The following is a 17,171-nucleotide window of genomic DNA, read 5'->3' on the forward strand; positions in this document are numbered from 1 at the left end:
CCCCTTCCCCATCTGTGCTTTGTCTCTCTTTCTCTCAAATAATAAATAAACATTTTTAAAAAATAAATGAAATAAAATGTTTTTAAAAAGTAAGCTAATCTGTAGGGTGAGTCGAATAATCTGTTTTTAAAATTTTAACTTTGATCATTTGAATATTAATTTGAAAAATAAAGTAAACCTATGAAGAGTAGTTTCTGCATATAGAAACTGCCCTTAAGGACTTAAAAAAAATCACATAAACAGTCTGAAGAAATTGACCCCATTCTGTAATTAGCACATTCACCATGTGGAATTGGACTTAGAAAAAAAGAAAAAAAAGGTACCTGGATTCCAGAAAGAAAATTCTAAGCTTCAAATTTAACTGAAGCCAACTAGGTACAGGGGTTTGCTGAGTGCTTTCTGTGTTTCATGTCACTCCGTACTCCTCTAAGCCCTTACTTACTGTGCTTCCTCCATTTTACAGATGAGCAAACTGAGGTTTGCGCCCTAGGGTACACAGCTAGCCCATTGGAGCTGGGGCATGAGCCGAGTCACTCGGACTCCAGACCAGCCTTCTCTCCCACCAAACCAGGCAGAGCAAAAACCCCAATAAGGAGCAAACACTGTAGGTGAGGAACGGGGAGGAGACCAAAGTATGACTTTCACTCTTTCCTGCAGACACTTGGATATTGTTTGTTTGTTTGTTTGTTTGTGGACAAAAGCATGTACTTGTTTAGTACTTAAAAAGAAAAAAAAAGTACTAAAAGCCTTTTTTTCCCCCCTAAAGCAGTTTAAGTAATCTCCATGGCAACATGCTTTCGGTCTTTGTGCAACAGAGCCAAGCAAGGGCAGCTTTCAGCCGGCCCCAAGAGCCGCTGATAACAGGGAAGGGTCAGAGTGATGAGGCTGTTCCACAGGCCCCAGGAAAGCAGAAACCCCACACTCATGCATCCTGTGCTGGGAATGGGAGTTTGAGACAGTTTCTTCCAGGAGCCAGGAGCCCCCAGAAGGAAAAGCAAGCACTGGCCTGAGCAACGATGAACACTTTGATGTGTCCTTCCTACTGCTGCTTAGTGGCTATGGGTGACGTTTCCTGAGGTGTGTACTTCCAACCCCTACTCTGTAAGATGCTTCTAGGAGAAAGGACAAATATATATTACATCTTGGAGATTTATAATGCACATTAGCATCTTAAATGTTCTGAAAAGTCCTGTGATAAAGAAAGCTGCTTCACTGTGTTGAACAGGGAGTCCTGACTTCATTGTCTTCTTCATAGAATTCCTTTCAATGCCTCGAACAACGTCCCCCTTGGGAAATACCATCCCAATTTGGCAGGGACAATCAGGGCTCCTCAAAGCCTTATGCCCTCGTCTTTGTCAAAAAGCCCCTACTGAAGGGTCCCATGCATGTCATAGGAATGGGAAGAAATGAGGATCAGGAGTTCAGACACATGGTCTGAAACATCACCACAAGCGTCTACCATGGACCTGGGCGGGACAGGAGTCAGGGTGGGATAATACACTGGGACAAAGGATACCTCAGAATTTGAGGAAGGCAAGATGGAGCTTCCAGTGGGAGCGAAAGTGTACAGGCTGAGTAACAGAAAGTAACAACAGTAGCAAAAAGAAACAAGAGGCTTGTGGGAAAGTCTCCACTACTGGCAGGGGACAAACTGTGTGACCCAAACAGACTGCTGTCACTCTTTATCTAGCAACAAATGAGCCCTAGCAATACTCTTGCAATGCATGCAAATCACTCCGTTATCACATTTCACAGTCAGCTTCCCTCACCCCATCTGTGAGGGGAGGTGCCTTATTTAAGATTAAAAGCTTCTGCATGGCAAAGGAAATAACCCACAAAACTAATAGGCAACCAACGGAATGGGAAAAGATAGTTGCAAACGACATATCAGATAAAGAGTTGATATCCAGAATCTATAAGGAACTCACCAAACTCCACACCCAAAAAACAAACAACCCAGTAAAGAAATGGGCAGAAGATATGAACAGACACTTCTCCAAAGAGGACATCCAGATGGCCAACATACATATGAAACGATGCTCAGCATCCCTCCTCATCAGGGAAATGCAAGTCAAAACGACACTGAGATACCACCTCACACCAATCAGAGTGGCTAAAATGAGCAAATCAGAGAACTCTAGATGCTGATGAGGATGTGGAGAAACGGGCACCTCCTACACTGTTGGTGGGAATGTAAACTGGTGCAGCCCCTCTGGAAAACAGTGTGGAGGTTCCTCAGGAAACTAACAATAGAACTCCCCTAGGACCCAGCAATAGCACTGCTAGGAATTTACCCAAGGGATACAGAAATGCTGAGGCATAGGAGCACGTGTACCCCAATGTTCATAGCAGCACTCTCCACAATAGCTAAAACATGGAAAGAGCCTAAGTGTCCATCAACAGACGAATGGATCAAGAAGATGTGGTTTATCTATACGACGGAATACTACATGGCAATGAGAAAGAATGAAATCTGGCCACGTGTAGCAACATGGATGGACCTTGAGGGTGTTATGCTGAGCGAAATAAGTCAGGCAGAGAAGGACAGATACCATATGTTTGCACGTATAGGAGGATTAGGAGGAACTTAATGGAGGACCAAGGGGGAGAAGAAGGGGGGAAATGGTGGGGGAAAGGGAGAGAGGCAAACCATGAGAGACTCTTGAATGCTGAGAACAAACTGAGGACTGATGGATGTAGGGGGAGGGGGGATGGGCATGGAGGAGGGCACTCGTGGAGATGAGCACTGGGTGTTATGTGGAAACTAATTTGACAATAAACTATTTGTAAAAAAAAACAATAAAATAAAATAAATTTGCTTAATGGTGACACACCTCACCTTTGTATGATGATTTCCAAATGATGAAGCGGGCTCTGGGTTTTGGCCTCACATAGGCTCTTCCACACGAGGCTGTGCCTGGACCTCAAACAGGTCCTTCACTTTCTGAAGGACAGGGCTCGGTGTGTCACTGCTCCAATTAGAACCCTTCAAAGGCCCTTTATTTGACCTAAAGACAATGCTCCTTCTAGCTACCTGGAAGGCCTCTAGTGGCCTCTAGTTACCTACCTCTTCAAAGTAACTGTTCTTTTCCCTTCTTCCTCCCACACTGGCCTCCGCTCACACCTAGAGGCTTTCAGTTCCTACCTCAGGACCTTTGCACAGCTGTTCCCTCCACCCATGGTACTCTTCCTTCCTCACCCCCTCCAGGTCTCAGCTTAAACACCACTCTTGCAGAGAAGCCTTGCCAGAGCCCCACAGCCCATCATGTCTTGCTTTTTATTCTCTTCCATGGGGCCTGTGTCTTTTGCTTCATGGTACGTATCATAATGTGTGATTGTCTATGAGCTGTGTGTTGTCCGTCTCCCCCTACACACCTCTGAGGGGACAGGGACACCTATGTGTGTCTGCACTGCCCAGGACAGAACTGGCATGTAGCAGGTGTTCAGTAAATCATTGTTGAATACTTGATATGGTGCACTGATGGACTCCAGAGGCTGGCTTCTCGACTATTCTGTGAGGACACTGAGCCAGGAGAACTCAGGTCCCTGGATGACCAAGGGAAGCCCCAGGCCATGGAGACAAAAGAAATATAGCAGCCACCTGCGCACAGCACCTGCCTTTCAGGAAGCACAGAGTACTAAGTTCTAACATAGCTCCCGATCTCCGGAGCAGAGCTGGGAGCAGTATTCTCCACCTGGGCACTACTGACATTCTGGTCCAGATAGTCCCGTGTTGTCGGGCTCTTCCATGCATTGCATGGTGCTTGGCAGCATTTTTGGCCTTCACCCACTCGATGCCAGTAGCACCCCCCTAATCGTGACAACCCAAAACATCTCCAGACATCGCCAAATGTCTCCATGGGGATGGAGAACACCCTCTGTTGAGAATGCTGGTATAGAGGTTAAAGCATATGCACTTCTGCTTACTGGCTGTTGAGTCTTGGATAAGTAACTAAAGCTCTCTGTGCCCATTTCCTCATCTTCAAAAATGGGGAGGGGGCACCTGGCTGGCTCAGTCCGTTGAACGTCTAACTTCAGCTCAGATCATGATCTCACAGTTTGTGGGTTTGTACCCTGCTGTCAGCGCAGAGCTTGCTTCGGGTCCTCTGTCCCCCTCTCTCTCTGCCCCTCCCCAACTCATGATCTTTCTCTCAAAAATAAATTGAAAACATTAAAAAAATATTCAAAAATGGGGATATAATAGCTCTTACACTGTAAAGCTGTGGCCATTTTGTGAGTTTATAAATAAAGGTCAGACTCAGCAGTTTCTGACCCTTAGGAAGTACTCAGCTGGGGTGATAGTATATCTTTAGAATAAATTGTGCAGGGCGCCTGGGTGGTTCAGTCAGTTAAGCATCAGACTTCGGCTCAGGTCATGATCTCACGGCTCGTGGGTTTGAGCCCCACGTCAGGCTCTGTGCTGACAGCTCAGAGCCTGGAGCCTGCTTCAGATTCTGTGTGTCTCTCTCTCTGACCCTCCCCTGCTCACGCTGTCTCTCTCTCTCTCAGAAAAAAAAAATTTTTTTTTAAAGAATAAATTGTGCAGAGAAGGGAATGTTCTTCCCATTTTACAGATGAGAATGTTGAGATTTAGAGATAATGACAGTAGCCCCCAGCCTGTAAATTGACCGTAAAGTGATTAGAAGCAGGAATTCAGGTGTTTAGGATTAATTCCCTTAGCTAGCCCTTTCTTTATGGAACAAAATGGCCCATTAACTCCAGGCATCATCTGAACAATTGCAAACTGAGCTGGTGGTGTTTGCAATTAATAGGTTCCTTCTGCTAGGCTGGGACTAGAAGGAGGCCAATGACGCACTGGTCTCAGGCGAGACATTTAAGGGGGTGACACACAACTCAGTAATCAAGATAAATCATATTTTATTGCAATATTTTCACTAATTAATTCATCTTGAGTAATCAAAATTAACGCAGAACATGCACGATGAACAAATATCAAAATTAAATGAAGACAGAATCCAACCCTCACTTCCACGATCCCGCCTCATTCACCTCATAGTAATCCTGCCCCTGGGATTCAGAGATGTGGAGACGGCTGTGGGCACACCCAGAGTGCCAAGTCTGTTGATTCAGCGAATGACTTGGGAGACGACAGTGCCCTCTTCTGGCTGATAGTGAGTACTGCTCCTCTCCTGGAGAGCCAAGTTCATCTCCTTCCCTTGTTAAAGCAGCATCTCAGTGCTAGAACAGTCTCTTCTGGCGCCTCAGTGCTTTTCATCCTGCCTTTTCTGACACTTAAGGCTGCACACAGGCCACACGATGCCATTGGAGCCCCATCACCCCAACCCTTCCCCCTGGCCACTGCACTGCACTGGGCCCATTGCCTTTCTCTCCTTACCACACGTGCAAACAAGCCCAAAGACTTCTCCCTCTTCTATGGCTGATTCTAAAGCTACCTGTTAGTGTAAAGTTGGCCTTTCCAGGCTGACCATGAGAAGGGACGGTGAGGAAACAGGAGGCTGAAGGCTTCTCACAGCTGCTGACTGGTGGGTCTTGAGCAGGCTGCTTGCCTAACTGTGCAATTTCTTCTTCTAAGGGTTTGGTACCAAGTTTTTTCCCCATTTTATTTAATTATGCTTTAATTTTTATTTATAAATAATTTCAAATATGCACAAAAGTTGCAAAAATAGTTTGAAAACTCATGTATACCCTCCACCCAGTCTCACCAGTGAACATTTTTTCATTAGTTTTTCATCATTTCATTTCATTACTAATGAAATTTTTCATTAGTTTTTATACATACGGATTCTTTTTTCTGAACTATTCAAGAGTAAGTTGGAGACATTAGAATCCTTTATCCTTAAATACTTCCAAGCGATTTCTTAAGGACGAGTAATTCATTTATGTAGCTGTAAGACAATTACCACATCAAAACCAGAAGGTTTAGCAATGATAATGATATTACCTAATCCACAGACCTTGTTCAAATTTTACCAGTTACTCTAATAATGTCCTTTATAGGAATTTTTTTCTTTCTGGTGCAGGGTCCAATCCATGCTTTATGCATAGTACTTAGCAGTCCTGTGTCCTTGACCCCCCTAATCTGATGTCTAAAGTTCCTAAGCCTTTGTCTTTTATATTCTTGACATTTTTGAAGTGTGCAAGCTTATTTTGTTGGCTCTCCCTCAGTTTGGGTTGGTCTGCGGTTTCCTCAAGATTAGATTCAGGTGATGCATTCTGAGTGTGCCTGCTACTTAGGTGTTTCACAGAAGCTCTTAAATAAGCCTCTCCTGGTATTCACAGGGAAGACGGGTGACTCAGACACAGGAAGTAGATTATGATTTAAAAGCTCTTAATAACAGTTGCTAACAGTTATTGAGTGCTTGCTGTTAACACGCCTCTCTGTGATTGTTGATTTGGGCACTATCCTCTCCTTGTACGGGGTGCTTATGTTGGATCACAATAATAAAATGATAATAGCAATATGGGTATTGAGCTTTATTGGGCCCCCTATCATCCATCTTCTTTTCGTGTACAAGGTCCGTTAAGCCTCACTATCACCCAAGTACTAGTATTATCTTCATTTTACACATGAGGAAACTAGCCTCAGAGACGGTGTTGCTGGCACTAGGTCTCAGAGCTACCAAGCTGGGACTGTTTGATACCAGAGTTTGAGCACTTAGCTGGTCCCCTATACCATTTCTTCTCTGGCCTATAGCAGTGACAAGTCTCTGCCAGTATTCCGGCTCAGAACACTGAGAACAATCCATGTCCCACCCCCTAGACTCTCAGCAAGTGGGGATGTTTTCTCCCCCATCTTCTGAACCCCCCTGCATACCCCACACATAAGGAGCACGAGAACTTGGGAGATACCCCGTGCTGTGAGTAGGGGACCTCAGTAGGTTGTGTGGTGCCCTCCAGGGTCAGATGTCCCTCCTGACTCATCACCCACTGGGAAATTATTTACAAATCCATTGAAAATTACATCAGTCCCAAAGACAGGGCAAGGAGCACAGCTGTCAGGGCAAGGAGCAGATGTCAATCTTTAAAAAATATATCTTTTTTAATGTTTATTTTTGAGAGAGACAGACAGAGGCTGAGTGGGGAGGAGCAGAGAGAGAAGGAGACACAGAATCTGAAGCAGGCTGCAGGCAGGCTCTGAGCTGACATGGGGCTTAAACTCACAAACCACGAGATCATTTTTTTTCTTAAATTTTTTAATGTGTTTTTGAGAGAGAGAGAGCAAGCGAGCAAGCATGAATGGGGGAGGGGCAAAGAGAGACGGGAAGACACAGAATCTGAAGCAGGCTCCAGGTTCTGAGCTGTCAGAACCCCAATGTGGGGTTCGAATCCAAAAACTATGAGATCATGACCTGAGCCGAAGTCGGACGCTTAACTGACTGAGCCACCCAGGAGCCCCGAGCAGGTGTCTATCTTTAACCAAACAGTGACTCATGAATGATTCCTGACGCAGGAATCCTACTGGAGGATGAGATTTCTCCTCTACAGGGTGAGCCTGCTCCAAAGTCATCCAAGAACCAGATTTACGTGCCAGCCAGTGTCATTCATAACACACGGCCTTGAGAATTCAGCCCTGGAGATTTGTTGGCATAAGTAAGTCCCAGCCTGGGACCAGGGATCATTTTGCATCATGGGTGTTTTAAGGGATTTGTTATTCACTCATTTAACAGTTAGCCTACTAAAGGTAGACGGAGATACAGAGATGAAAAAAGCAGCTCTTGCCCTTGGGGACTCAAGATTAGATAGTTAATGGACTTGCCTTTGGTTTCAGTTTTCTATGCCTCTGAACCTTCATTCTATATCCAATGGCCAAAATCCCATTATGCATATGAATTACCAACGTAGATCTTGCACTCAAACTTTTTTGAGCCCCATTGGCCACCATTTTATCTGACCATTATGACCTCTGACTGCAGAATCAGGAAAGGTGAGCAGCCCTCCCAATTTGCCCAAAACTGGGGGCTTCCAGTGCAAAAACAGAGAAAGTCCTGAGCAAACTGGGATGAATCAGTTATCCTAGTTTAGCCGGGAACAAGGGCAGCAGGAAGAATGGGCAAGTGGGAGAGTAATAATAATAGTCAACACTTATTTTGTTTAAGAATTTAGTAATGGTTAGGGGCGCGTGGGTGGCTCAGTTGGTTATGTGTTCAACTTCGGCTCAGGTCATGAACTCCTGGTTGATGAACTGGAGCCACATCATGCACTGTGCTGACAGCTCAGAGAATCCAAAGCCTGCTTCAGATTCTGGGTCTCCCTCTCTCTCTCTGCCCCTCCCTTGCTCTCTCTCTCTCTCTCTCAAATTTATTTTTGAGAGAGAGAGAGAGAGAGAGAGCGTGAGCAGGGGAGGGTCAGAGAGAGAGGGAGACCCAGAATCTGAAACAAGCTCCAGGCTCTGAGCTACCTGTCAGCACAGAGCCCAACGCGGGGCTCGAACCCATGAACCGTGAGATCATGACCTGAGTGAAGTCGGACGTTTTACTGACCGAGCCACACAGGTGCCCCCCAAAAAAATTTTTTAAAGATTTTAGTAATGGTTAGAATAAATTTATGAAGTACTATATTACCCCTATTTTATAGAGGTGTAAACGAGACCCAGAGAAAGTAAGCAACTTGTCAGAAGTGTATACTTGGTAATGGAAGAGTCAGGCCTGCCAGAGAGCAGATCCTGTGTTCCCAGCCATTACTCTGCACCGCCTCAGAGGTCTCATGTATAAACGTGGTGCAGACAAAGTCTCGAACAATATTTGAGTGAATTCTCAGAGCCTGGAAGGAGACTCCCCTGGAAGCAGTAGTCAGTGGAAGTCATGTTTCCACGGAGACCAAATTATATCCAGCCAGGCTGCGTTTACATGTAGCCATAGCAGTGGAGAGCTGCCATCACTCAAATGAGGCGGATTTCTTAAGAAAAAGACCCTCAGAAGCAATTTCCTAAGCGTCCACCCATGCCCATTCTATTATTCCAGACTTTGGTGGAGTGCCCACGGCAGCCTGCAAAATGTAAGTCATGCACAAGTCCTAGAAGGTGTTCATTGAGTACTTGATTCTGACATTGTCTGTCTCTCCTCCATCACTTGCTGGCTACATGAGCTTGGGCAAGTTACCTAACCTCAAGCCCAGTTTCTTCGTCTGTTAAATGGCAGAAGTCATAATATCCACACTGCACAGCTGTTGTAAAGATGAAAACCAATGGGATAGTGCATGAAAAGCACAATGCCCAGGACAGAGTAGGAAACGAAGACGTGTGCACTACCTGCTAATTAACATCTGCTCATCCTATGTTTTTAAATGAGAACAATCCACTTGAGAACTGACACAAAGGAGCAGATGAAGGTCTATTCCCCACAACTGCGGTCTCCCCTTGGCTTTGTCTGCCCCACACCTCTCTACTCCCGCCATTGTCCTTCCCACTTCTGGTTCTCTGGCCTGTTTCCGGCCACTTGTGTGCCACTGGGAAGAGATGACCAACCTTGGTAACTCCTGCTTCTGGTCCCTTTGGGTACCCGGCACCTCCAGTCCCTAGAACCCCAACTGGGGCATCAGGAACCACGGCCTGAAGGGTGACCAAACCATAATCCATCCACATGGATGAGTGACCTGGCTCCCTGAATGACCTCACAGCTCAGAAAGGAGACAAGATAAGAACAAATGAAGAAGCATTATCCTTTCGATACATTAGATTAGAGGGCATCATAATCAAGATGGCATAATGCCACACACATCATTGAAAGTGTCATTAAGATGTTCATATCGAAGTGGGTACCTGGTGGGATGTTTAAGGGACCCAGGAGAGACACCAGGGACAGTTAAGATGGACAGGTCACAGTACAGTGTCATGAGTGATGTGGATGCTAAAATGAAACCTGTGAGGACCTTAAGAAATATGTTTTCCCAGCAAGAACTATGTACACACACACACACACACACACACACACACACACACACACGTGTTAGTAGCCTTCTGCCATTGATTCTTGGTTCACACTGGGGGCTTCATAATCTCTGTTCCCCAACTCACCTTTGACTATTCAAAGACGGTTTCTAGGCCCCTCTCAGAACTGGGAGAGCCCAGTAAATACTTGGTGTATGAACAGCACTGATGCTGATGGCTGATATTATGCACACTCCCTCTGCGCCAGGTGCAGCGCTAACCTGTAACCATATTATTCAGCTTGATCTTGTCTGCAGCCCTATGAGGTTGGTACCGTCATCAATCATTCATCATCACCTTCTATGTATACATAAAGAAACTCAGGTTTACATACACAGAAAGCAGGTAAGTGGCAGAGCTGGACCTGAACCCACAATCTTCACCTGAGAACTGTTCCAGTGACTCAGACGCTTGGAGCTGGTATTTGCCCACATTAGTCCCAATTTGGTACCTGCATTCCCAGTGTCCTTGTAGTGCTACTGTCTCCCCTAATCTCAGTCAATGTGGCTTAGGTGACGTAGGAAAGGATTTCTTTTTTCTTTTTCTTTTTAATTTTTTTTAATGTTTTTATTTATTTCTAGGAGGGAGAGAGAGAGAGAGAGAGAGAGCGTGAGCAGGGGAGGGTCAGAGAGAGAGGGAGTCACAGACTGAAACAGGCTCCAGGCTCTGAGCTGGCAGTCAGCACAGAGCCCGACGCGGGGCTCGAACCCACGAACCGCGAGATCATGACCCAAGCGAAAGTCGGACGCTTAACCGACTAAGCCACCCAGGCGCCCCTTCTTTTTTCTTTTTAAGAAACAGAGAGTGACAGAGTGAGCGGAAGAGGGGCAGAGAGAGAGAGAGAGAGAGAGAGAGAGAGAAACACAGAATTCGAAGCAGGCTCCAGGCTCTGAGCTGTCAGCACAGAGCCCGAGGCAGGGCTCGAAACCACGAACCGTGAGATCACGACCTGAGCCAAAGTCAGAAGCTTAACCAACTGAGCCACCCAGGTGCCCCGGAAAGGATTTTTTAAACAGGACATAAAAAGCACTAAACACAGAGGATAATTTGACTAAATTAATGTTTGTCCAAAAGCACTAAAGAAAGTAAAGAGATAAGCCACAAACTGGGAGAAGATCTTTGCAGGACGTATAACTACAAACCATTAAGAGACAATTAGAAAGATGGGGAAATGACACAGGCAGATATTTCACAGACACAGAAACACGATGGCAAATAAGTATATGGACAATTGCTCAAGCCCACTAATGATAGACGTGAAGTTTAAGATCACAATGAGATATCCCTCCAGACATTAGAAGCTGTCTGTCTGATGGTTCCAAGTGTTGGCAAGACCCTGAAGATATTCTCCTATGTTGTCCTTCTAAAAGTTTAGTTTTTCTTATATTAAAGTCTTTAATCTATCTTGAATTAATTTGGAGAGGGGTGGGTTGTTAAATTCCATGTTTTTCTAAATGAATAATCCATTGTCCTAGCAATTTTATTGAACTGTCCTCCTTTCCCCGGTGATTTGAAATGTCACCTCCCTCATAAGCCAAGTTTCCTTATGTGTGTGGGTCTATTTCTGATTTCTTTTTTAAGTGGGTTTCATGCCCAACGACAGGCTGTGAGATCAAGACCTGAGCTGAGATCAAGAGTCAGACGCTTAGCCAACTGACACACCAAGGCATCTCTGTTTCTGTGATTTCTATTATTGTGTTTCATTGGTGTTTTTATCTATCCCTATATGAATATACACTGTCCTAATAACTATACTTTTATAATAAGCCTTGATATCTAATTTTTCTTCTTCATTAAGAATATTTTTGCTTTTCTTGCACCTTTGCTCTTCCATATGGATCTTAGAATCAGCTCAGCATCTTCCTTGAAAAGTCCTGTTGAGATTTTGATTGGAACCACTTCTGATTTTGAAGGAAGCACTTCTAACTTTTCATTATTAAGAGTGATAATTGCTGTAGGTTTTTGGCTTTGGTGGCTGCCTTTTAACCTGATTGAGGAAGTTCTCTTCCTAGTTTCCTACAAGTTATTACCAAGAGAGACTGCTGAATTTTAAAATTTTGCAACTGTTGGGATGATCTTCTAGCTCCTACAGGAATAGATTTCCTAATGTTAAATTATCCTGGCTTTCCTGGTAATGATACATCATTCCTTTTATATATTGCTGGACTCAATTTGCTAATGTTTTATTTAGGATTTTTACTTCTATGTTTTTGTGTGATTTAGGAATCATATTAGTCTGATCTTGTTTGGTGTGGAATTTAGACTGGTACAATGAGTGAGCTGGGATGTGTTCTCTCTTTTTCTATTTTCTATTTCCAGAAGGGCTCATGATATATTTTTTTGAAGGTTTAGACTTGCTTCTAGAATCATCAGGCTTTATGTTTTCCTTTGACTAAATATATCACCAGTTTCTCTAATAATTATAAGATTCACGTTTTCTATAATTGACAACTGATATAATTTGCTGGTGAACCAAATTTGTTATCATTATGTAGTGATACTTTCCATCCTTATTGATTTTTGTTAGTCTGTTATCTAATATTAACATAGCTACACCAGCTTTCCTTTGGATACTATTTGTGAGGCATATCATTTTCCACACGTTTACTTTTAACCTTTCCAAATTTCTATACTTTTGGAGTGCCTCTTGAAACAGGGCCTCCTGGATTTTTGTAACATCCAAGTTGACCATTGCTGACTTTTAACTGATGAGTTTAGTTAATTTACTATAATTATTAGTTAATCTGGACTTATTTTTTTAATTACTTTTTCTGGGGGGAGGAGTCTCACTTTTTCTACAATTCCTTGGGTTGATTGACATTTGTTTATGTAATTCCCCCCCTTCTGCTGGTTTGAAAGTTATACATGTTATTTATATTATTTTAGTGAATACCACTGACATTGTACCGTATGTAATTAACAAAAGCCAAAGTTACTATTTAATTCCCTTCCCACACAGATGCAAAGGCACTGGAACACTTTATTTTGTTACCACCTCATTCCTAATTTTTTGCTGTCTCTTATTTTAGTTCTGACCTTGTTTAAACCTACAGATTATGGGGGAGCCAAGGTGGGTCAGTTGGTTGAGTATCCGGCTCTTGATTTCAGCTCAGGTCATGATCGCAGGGTCATGGGATTGAGCCCTATGTGGGGCTCTGCCCTGAGTGTTCTGCCTACTTGGGATTTTCTCTCTCTCTCTCTCTCTCTCCCCCCCCACCCCTCTTCCTTTCTCTCTCTTTCTCTCTCTAAAAAATAAGAAAAAAAAAAAACTATGGATGATGTACTATTATTGTCATCGTTATTGTTTTGTACTGACAATTTTGTTTAGATTCACTTTATTTACCAATTTCTTCACTCAGCATGCCTTCTTTCATTTCAGCTCTTAATGGGGTCATTTTTTTCTTCTTTCTGAGGCATATCTTAAAAATTCAGTTAGTCAGGTCTTCCAGTTGTAAATTCATTTTTATCTGTATTTAACCCTCATCCTGAAAGGCTAAGGATCCAATTCTCAGGTCTTTGGAGATATTATTCAACAACTTTTAGCTTCCTATGTTGCCATTCAGAAATCTGCTGGCGATCTAATAACTTCTCTGGGGAATAAGCTGTCTTTTTTATCTCTAGCTGCTCTTAAGATCTTTGATTTGTTTTTATTTTTATTTATTTTTATTTTTTAAAGATTTTTATTTCTTAATGTTTATTTATTTTAAGAGAGAGAGAATGCAAGTTGGGGAGGGAGAGAGAGAATCCCAAGCAGGCTCCATGCTCAGCATGGAGCCCAATGCAAGGTTGGTCTCATGACTGTGAGATCGTGACCTGAGCCAAAATCAGGAATCTGGACACTTAACTGACCCTTAATTTCGGCTCAGGTCATGATCTCAGGTTTGTGGGTTTGAGCCCCACGTCGGGCTCTGTGCTGATAGAGCAGACTGACAGTGTGGAGCCAGCTTGGGATTCTCTCTCCTCTCTCTCTGCTCCTCCTCTGCTCTCATGCACTCACATGTGCACACATTCTCTCTCAAAATGGATGAATAAATTATTTTTGATGTTTATTTATTTTTGAGAGAGAGAGAGACAGACAGGGCACATGCAGGGGAGGGGCAGAGAGAGGGGGAGACACACAATCTGAAGCAGGCTCTAGGCTCTGAGCTGTCAGCACAGAGCCCAATGTGGGGCTTGAACTCACAAATGATGAGATCATGACCTGGGCCGAAGTCAGATGCTTAACCAGCTGAGCCACCCAGGCGCCCCAATAAATTATTTTTAAAAAGATTTTATTTTTAAGTATCACCCATCATTGGGCTCGAACTCACAACCCTGAGACCAAGAATCGCATGTTCCACCTACTGAGTCAGCCAGGTGCCCCTTTGTTTTTTAGGATCCTGCAGTTTCACTACAATGTCTCTTGGTGTGGATTTCCTCTTAGTAATTCTGCTTAGGATATGTTATGCTTCCTAAACCTGTGAATTTCTATCTTTTTTCTGCTCTGGAAATTCTCACCCTTTACCACCTCAAATATGGCCTCTCCTTTCTTCTCTCCTTTGATGCTGCTTAAATGGATTTTAGATCTGCTCAGTCTGTTCTGTATATTTTGTAATATCTTGTTTTCATATTTTTCATGTCATATCACTCTGTTGCCTTCTGATTAATTTCTTCAAATAGGTCTTCCAAATCACCATATTGATTAATCATGATCCATGGGAATCCTGGACAACTTGCTCTTTGATAAATACATTGTCCCTGAAGCTCTGAGAACAATTCCATGAAGCATGTTGAATGCAACTCTTGAAATCTGAATGATGAGGTGGCCAACATCTTGGAGGAAGATGCTTCAGTCCATGCCAGGGAGATTGTCTCTAACTCTGGATGGATTCCAGCAGCCCTAACAGAGGCAGATTTTACCCGGCAGTCACCAGTGGCCTCAGAGATGTTCCTCTGCCACATCTCTGAAGCTTTTTGTCCATGACCCATTCTTAAAACCCAAGACCTGCCCAACTCAACCAGGTTCTGCCAGTCTGGGGGGTTTGGCAAGAGGGAGGCTGCCTTTATGGTTGAGTTAAATACCAAGAGAGTCCTGCTGAGCACTGGTCCCACCTAGGTCTGGAGCAAGAGGCAAACGAGGAAGCCTTCATTCAGGGCAGCAGAAGTTACCAATCCCCACCCCCACGGTGCTCAGCACATAGTAAGTGCTCAGTAAGATGCTATTATATGAATGAACAAACACTTTGATGGAAGAAGTCATTAGTGCAGTGTGGGCCCAAAGGAGAGTTATAGGAAGGCTTGCTGGGGGAAATGACATTTAAACTGAGGCATAGAAAAAAAATAATAAATTGAGGTATAGACCAAGAGGAAGTAGTCAGGCCAAGAAGAAAGGGAAGAGTTCTTGGTGGAGGGACCGGCCCAGTCAAAGGCCAAAGTGGTAGAATTCAGCCTGGGGACCCTCAGAATACTAGATGAGGCTGGAGAGATTAAAGTGAGGCCAGATGCTCGAAAATCCAGGCTTTGTGATAGATAAGCTAGTCAAACAACACCCTTTGAATTTAATGGATGTTTATTTTTATGCTCCCCTGCTAAATTTTTTTTTTTTTTTTTTTTTTTTGCCGAATTAGGTTTAACTGTCCTTAAAAAGAAGAAATGAACATAGTGGGGCTTTAACCAACAGTGGCTAAAAGCCTTTCCAAAACTGCTATTTTGCGTCCGCACACCCTCCCCCCCCACACCCCGGCCCTCAGCTTTGGAACCGGGTGCAGGGTTTGAATTCCCAATTCTGTCCTTTATGGGCTGAACCAATGGGCAAGTGCCTCACCTTTCTTCTGAGAAAGGAAGCCAATCACAATGCCTACCGTATAGTATTCTATGAGACAGCATGTGTAGGGCAGTGCTGCTTGGCTTGCCTGTGAGCCTGTGCCTGTCCTTCTGAGCCCTTTGGGGGGCAGAGATGCAGCCAGAGTCGCTTTGGCGCCACAGGCCCGGCAGCGCCAGGCACATAGTAGCTGCTCAGTAAATGAAACAACGCCTCGACGAACCCTGGCGGTGCCTTGTGGCATTGCGGCTCCCGGGCCCTAAGCGAGCTCTTTAGGGACAGGGCGGCCGGGTTCTACCCTCGGCACTCGGCGCGGCGCCCAGAACGCCAGAGGCAGTGGCCCTCGGGCCTGGGCTCTTGCGTACTTGGCGACAGGTTGCCGAAGACGGGCTGTGGAAGCCACTAACTTGCCCCTCCGGGTTTAACGCCCCAAGCTGCGGCGCAGAGGCGCTCAAAGCAGACCCGACGCTGCCGCGGCCGCGCGGGGCTGCGCCAGGGGCCGGCGCGGGCGGAGCCGGGTTTTTTGTCGGCTGACTCAGGCCGGCGCGGCGCGCCTTTAAGGCGTCCAGCTGAGCCGGGCGCAGGGAACTGAGCGGCGCGGGCGCGGGCGCGGGCGCGGGCGCGAGCGCGGCTGCGGGGAACGCGGACCGGCCTCTGGATCCCGCCGCACTGTCCAGGCGCCTGAGGTCGGGTCAGGTGAGCGCCGGCGGGCCGGGCGGGAGGTGCGCATCTGGGGTGGGGTGGGGTGGGGTGGGGTGGGGGGGTCCGGGGGCTCCCCGCCCCGGCCCCGTGACCTGGCCCCTCCACTTCTCGAGGCTAGGCTGCCTGGCCGCCGCGCGAGCGGCGCACGGGGCGAAGTGGGTCGGCGACCCGCACCCCCGCGCCTGCTCGGTTCCCCTGCTCGGGCATTAGCCCCTGCCCGCCCCCCTGCAGTGCCTGGGTAGGTTTGACGTTCCCCGAATCCCAGATGTTCCCACTTTCCCGGCTGCCTGCAGCCCTAAGCCCAGGGACAAGGTGGCTCCGGGGCCAGTCCTTGTGCGTCCCTCCGGGGGTCTGGATGCTTTGGAGGCTCCTGCACCCCCGTTAGCCCCACTTCCTGAGGAAGGGCTGCAGCGCGCCCCCCCAGCTAATGGCACCAACCCCCGTCCCGCCCCCGGATATCTGAGCCCCTCGGGACCCCCCCCAGCCAATACCTACACCCCCCCACCCACGCCGGGCCCCCCGCAGCCCTCCCGCTCACCTTTCCTCAGCCCACCCCGACTGCCCCAGCCTCAAGCCCTCCCTCCCGGCAGCCCTTGAGTCATGATACTGGTCCAACCACCCCAACAGCCCGGCGCCGCTCGGGAACCCCCAGCAGCCCCCGCCTACACTTTCACGGGCTTTCTGGCAGCTCAGGAAATTCGGATTGTGTAACGCAGCCTGCAGGGCAGAGCACATGCAGACGAGTGGAGGAGGCCAAGTTGC

General features: G+C 46.0%; 1 protein-coding gene across 2 annotated transcripts in view; it reads left to right on the forward strand.

The window, feature by feature from the left end:
* Nucleotides 1-16,296: 16,296 nt before the first annotated feature.
* ABHD6 (abhydrolase domain containing 6, acylglycerol lipase) overlaps nucleotides 16,297-17,171 on the forward strand; it is a 49,593-nt gene continuing 48,718 nt past the window's right edge. The window contains exon 1 of one of the 2 annotated variants that reach the window (XM_039242398.1): nucleotides 16,297-16,403. The gene's annotated coding sequence lies outside the window, so the exon portion shown is untranslated. The remainder of the gene's footprint in view (nucleotides 16,404-17,171) is intronic. The other variant, XM_039242399.1, reaches the window with a different exon arrangement.

Source organism: Hyaena hyaena, unplaced genomic scaffold (assembly GCF_003009895.1).
Source record: "Hyaena hyaena isolate Hyena2069 unplaced genomic scaffold, ASM300989v1 scaffold_212, whole genome shotgun sequence".
Taxonomy (NCBI): Eukaryota; Metazoa; Chordata; class Mammalia; order Carnivora; family Hyaenidae; genus Hyaena; species Hyaena hyaena.